The sequence below is a fragment of the Notolabrus celidotus genome, chromosome 16, assembly GCF_009762535.1.
Source record: "Notolabrus celidotus isolate fNotCel1 chromosome 16, fNotCel1.pri, whole genome shotgun sequence".
NCBI classification, from domain to species: Eukaryota; Metazoa; Chordata; class Actinopteri; order Labriformes; family Labridae; genus Notolabrus; species Notolabrus celidotus.
Window position 1 is genome coordinate 29,048,405 of NC_048287.1, and position 5,696 is coordinate 29,054,100.

The 5,696-nt window shown below is 40.6% G+C and overlaps 1 protein-coding gene across 1 annotated transcript in view; it reads right to left on the reverse strand.

Annotated features, from left to right (window-relative positions):
- The window catches only part of col11a2 (collagen, type XI, alpha 2), a 69,810-nt gene that overhangs the window by 58,321 nt on the left and 5,793 nt on the right, over positions 1-5,696 (reverse strand). The window contains exons 4-5 of the mRNA XM_034705718.1: positions 5,189-5,522; positions 4,201-4,373 (exon numbers count right to left, since the gene is read on the reverse strand). The gene's annotated coding sequence lies outside the window, so the exon portion shown is untranslated. The remainder of the gene's footprint in view (positions 1-4,200; positions 4,374-5,188; positions 5,523-5,696) is intronic.

A 5,696-nucleotide genomic window follows, 5' to 3' on the forward strand; every position in this document is an offset into this window, starting at 1 on the left:
CTTTGGACACCCCTGCTCTAAAGTCTTCAAACTGGCTCATTTAAACCTCAGAGGTGTGCAGATGACAGATGTAGGCATGGAACTACAGAGCTGGTGCTTAATTCCCCTGAGATTAAGAAGGTGTATACATCTCATGGGAGAAAGGGTGAGATCAGGGCGTTTCTTATAAAAAAATAGGGAGTTTTTGGCTCAAATCCTCCCCTTCATCTGCAACATGCAGAGATGCTCAGTGATGAACGTCTTGAAAGTAAGTTTACTAGAAAACTTTTGTTTGAATTTGTTTAACTGCGTTTTGTTTCTTATACATCCCTGGTGAAAGGAAGATTTATTTATGTCTAAGAGAGAAATAGAAAGTCCTAATAAAACAGTGGAAGTGGCACTGAATTAATTCAAGAGGCACCAAGGATATGTTAAGAAGCTGCCTCAAAGAAAGTAAAAGTGGAGGAGATGGCGAGGCTTGGCTGGCAGGGACAGAAGCACAGAAGATCAAATAAAGAGGAACAAATGATTCATTTTCTAAACAGGAGGCTAAACTCGCACGCGTACAGTATTTGTACACAGACAGAGCAGCCCGTTAATTAGGTCAGCGAGAACCAGCAATAGAAACAATCTGAGCTGTTATGATCATGAGCTCACTGCAGTCTGCCTGCTTCTGACCAAACTTCAAAGAGCTTTTTATCTCAGCCTTCAGATCAGACCCATCAGACCCATCCGGGTCATTACTGTACTAACAACACATGCACATGCCAAGGCGTCAGCATAAATAACTGTGATGCTGCAGAATGAAAACACCACCCTCCCTCTTCCTTGTTGTCTTCTCATCTACGCCCCCGTCTTCCTCTCCGTCCTCTCTTCACTGACACATTTCGGTCCTCTCACGTTCAGTCCTGGCACACGGACAAGAGCTCATTAATCTTCCCACACAGACCGCCCAGCGTCTCTTTCCATGACAGTGGCAGTTAAAAGAAAGGGTGGCGCTTTTCAATCTCTCCAGGTAAAAGAGTTCAGCCGTCTATGTGCAGATCTGCTGCAATAAAGATATCATTGATGGACTTTCTGCGTGTTTTACATGATCAAATTGAATACCTACTGCTACACAGATTTTTCTTAGCTGAAGTTAAACATCCTGACACTCAGACATGTAGTATAAACTATATATGTTTTTCCTTTTCTGATGTTGTTCCTGAGTATTTAAGTCTTTGATTGCTTTCAGGGTGGATAGAATATAATCCAAAATGACACAAACGCCCCTTTAAGAAAACGCTTATACTAGTGTAAAAGGATGCTATTTTTATCACACAAACAGGGAGCAAGTGCAATCAGGTACTTGATTTTAAGCAGACAAATAAATACTGCTCTTATGACACAGATTTAAAATGCAGCTGAAGACTTAGGCCTCCATATTTTATGTCAATTTCCCCACAAACTGCATGTAAACGACATCCCCAGATGCAGTGTCACCACGATGTTGTCTTTCTTAAATATTTCTTTTAGCACATCTTTCAGTCTGACATATTTTTATCTGACAGACTCTTTGGATTAGAAAGCAAAACCAACCGCCCTCAAATGTAGAATTATATCCTTTATGTGGGACCCATTCTCAGTCTCAGCCAGATTTAGCTTTGCTCAGGAGGCGCTCTCAGTCATCTAAGTGCACCCTGGCTCAGATTTGGGCTGTGTGTACCCAAAACCTAGCATGTCATTACAGCAGAAAGAACATGGGGACAGCGGCTGACCAGTAATTTGGCTTTGCTAAATGTTGTCACTAGTTATTCCAAAGTTTCTTTCCATCCCAACAGTCTGGACATTACAGAGACAACAAGCTGTGCAGTGAGGCTGCCAGGTTTGACGTTATATACCATAGAAAGGATAAATAACCACAGAGAAATCTCTATGTATAACTGTGATACACTGGAAAAAATGCCCCTCCAAAAACAAGAAAAAACACTTATTTGAAGGTCCTTTACTTTGTATAAGTAAAAAAAATCTGCCAATAGAAGAAGTGAAAATTTGCTTGTTAAGATTTCTTCAAATAAGATGTAATATGTAGAAAACTGTGATCTTAAAATGAGCAGGGAAAATGTATTTTAAGCAATATTTTACTTGCTTAGCTAGCTTAGTCTCTCAGAATAAGACAGGAATGATAACAGTTAGTATTTTTTTCCCTCAAACAAGATTTTTGCACTAATAAATATCATGTCAACTTCTTCATTTGAGATATATTCACCTTAATTTGAGTTGTATTATAGCGGCACTTCTCTAGTTTTAAGACCATCTTGTATTTGAAATAAGATGACAAAGTTTAATTTGAGCATTTTGAGATATAATGTCTTCTCATATTGATCTGGATATACTAATATTCAGTCATGTTGTTCTTTAGGATAAGCCAGCTATGCTCCAAAGTAGGTGTTTCATTGTGTGCATGTAGTTTGAGGATGTATATTTTGATCTGATTTAGAAGAAACTGTCTGACACTGTAACCCACCCTTAAAAAAATCGACTTTTCTTTCTGTCTTTCTTTCTTTTATCCATGGAGCTGTTTTCTGATAGATTCTCCAATAAAATGCATTAACTTAAATCAAGTAAAGTGTTTGTCTTAGATCAAGATTCACCGTCATGTTAAATAAACCTTGTTTCTTCTAAATTACAACTCAAAACAAGATCATTTCAAGATTGTTTGACTTAACAAGATATTTAAGATGTCTTAAAACAAGTCCCTCTATCTTGCTCAAATGTTACTTGTTAAGTAAATGTATCTTAAATCAAGTGGGAGAAGACATTTGGACTAAAAATGAGACAAATTCACTCGGTAAGATTTTAAGTTTTTGCAGTGTAAAAACTAATCTGAAGTCTGCTTTACTCATGCAGCTGGAGTTAAACTTGAATCTGACTTGTGAGTAAATACTGAGATGTTGCCTTTAATTTATCTCTATAAACAATAAGGAGAAAGGTGGATGGCTTTTCATTGGAGAGCTAAATGTTTTTCTAACTAAAGCTGTCAAACTGAACTCTGAATTCTCAAAGCATCTGACATTTATTTTCATTTCCTTTCTTTTGATGCAAATTCCAGACAATAAGACTTCTCCTTATGGTCATTACTATGACTATAACTCACAAACACAATGTTTTAAAGCATAATATGTTAATTTTTTGGTTTGAAAATGCAACTACATTGTAAGAGATGCGGAAGAGGAAACAATTTGGCTATCTTTTTAAAGGTAGGAGCTTTTCTCTTTTCAGGAGACAGCAGATTACGTGCAAAAGTTACAACTGAGCAGCTGTGTGCTTGGGACAGAATGTTCAGATGTCAGAATCAATGATAGTTTTTGCAAGGTAAGGAGGATTATCCAATCCTGAAGTTCAGAGTTTGGATTGAAGTATTTATCTTACTGTGTAGGTCAACCTGAGAGAACTGAAAATAACAGTGAGCATCAAACGCCCCTCTGTTTAGTATTTGCTGTCTAAAGGGTACACAAACTCAATAAAGCTCTGCCCTCCTCAGGCGTGTGTGTAGGTGCATGAACGCAATGTGTGGGGTATCTGTACCACACAAGAGCCACCAAAGCGCTGCTGGCTAGTGACTTCAAACAGGACTCATTTATCCAGTGCACAGCCAAAACATTCAGGTGGTGAGAATTGACATTTGTGAAGCAGAAATTAAGAGGAATTTGACCCGAGGTTACAAAGGTGTCTTTCTGCAGCGCGGGAGGAGGGGGGGGGAGTAGGGTGCGAAACAGGAGAGAGGGTGTGAGGGAGAGGAGGAGCTGGAGTCAGGAGGAGACTGGAAAGACGCTGAGGAAGAGACAGATGGGATGACAGGCAGGATGGATGGTGTCAGAATGAGATAGAGGATGGTAGACAACAAAGGAGAAGGAATACAAGAAGGCAAAACAAGCCTGAGAGGAGGAGGGAAGAGTGAGAGTTAAAGACTGGGAGACGGGGAAAGGAAAGCAGAGGTTAACTTTTAAAGCTGCATATGGGTCTGAGAAAGCATCAGATACAAGAGAGGGTGGTCACACAGGCCAGTGGGTTATTTAAACTACATCAAGTGTTAACTAGTTTGGTTTTCATTAAATAACAGGTCATAAAAAGTGTCCTTCAGCTGGTTTAAATAATACTTTGACATCCAACACACCCTGTGCTCATCCCCTTAACATAAACTCATCATCATGGTGACATTTACTTCTCTGAGGAACTTACTTTCTACCACTTCAAGATGTGAGGTTACAGGGTCCTCTCTAAACGTGATGCTGCTGATATGGTAGTAACGCTCCTCACGGTCCTGACAGAGCTCTCATTGTGCTTACACCCTCTGCTGCCGGCTCCTGGTACTACACGGGCAGCTTCTGCACTGACACACTTGGCTCAGACATCTGTAACATGGAAAGTGATGCTTAACCTCAATCTCATTAGTCTTGGGTTACCTATTCACCTCAGGTTATGGAAACTCCTGTTTTACAGTCTATTTAATTCAACCCAGTGCTATGGCACTACAGAGGGAGTTATTCTCAGCAAGTACATAAAACCTAAGAAACCAGAGAACTCTGGAGGGGCTTCAAGTGGGGCGGCCACAAGAATAAAAAACAAACACAATATTTTAACAACAGCTATGTCAGTAGGAAATTCTGTCATGCCACCCTGGTTTGCACTTAAACCTGATCCAGGAAATCCCACTGTGGTATGTAAAGGTTAAAGGCTGATAAATCACTGCAGGGCCTTTTTTTTTTTTAAGTAGCCCACAGTTTGATATTTTGTCTAAACAAAGAGCTGCTCAACTTCTTCCTCACTGCTATCAAAGCCTGTAAGTGCTGTGGGTTTTTAGAGATCTAAAACTGACCTGTAAGGCTTCAAATTTTGGCATGAGAATAAACACCTCAATGACTTATGTTTTCAACTAAATCATCTCAGAGTATTATTTTATGCCTTGAAAAGTGAGCGAGAGTGAGCCCAGGCTTCTCAGTCGAGCTACTGTGAGCCAAGAGGATGATCTACTCTGACTCCTGCTCTGTACTGAAAGTCAGCAACGAGGGAGGAGACAGACTGAAGTAAGTGGGAGGAGAGATGGGAAAATAGAAAGATTGAGACTACATGGCCACACAGACGCAAACCCATATCCACATTCCTTCATGTCCTAACAGTTAAACATATAGTAGAGGATACACAGCCACCAGTGCAGTGTGAAATTTACCAATAAAATGTTGTGATCTCAGTTTTGCTGCATCCTTAGCTGGCCAAGTGGTGTAAAGTTGTGGCGGGAGGCAAGGAAGAGCAACTTCATCCCAGCAGCCCCCATGGAGGGAGGAGTCCAGGCAACAGGAGACCACGGTTGTTGAGACTTGGTTGAGGATGAGAGGTCAGCGCTCCCTCTAGAGGTTGAAAGATGGAAGTGCGGCACCAACGGTCACCTGGGGCCCTTGGGTCCTGCTGGACTGAGGAGCCTACCATCATCTCTTTGGGTCACAGTGGGAGCAGAGTTGGGACATTCCACTTCATGGGCAGGGGGTGGGTGTTTTACAGGGAACCTGAGGGAAATGAGTCCACTCTGGTAATTTTCAAACCACAGACTATGTCATTTGAGGTCATTTCCATTTGCATCTTTGACTGCTGAAAAGATTTGACATTTTCTAAAATAATAATATGCTCTGCAAAGATTCAATGTGACTTTTTTTTATGTAAAAAAAGGAAAAACACTTCGC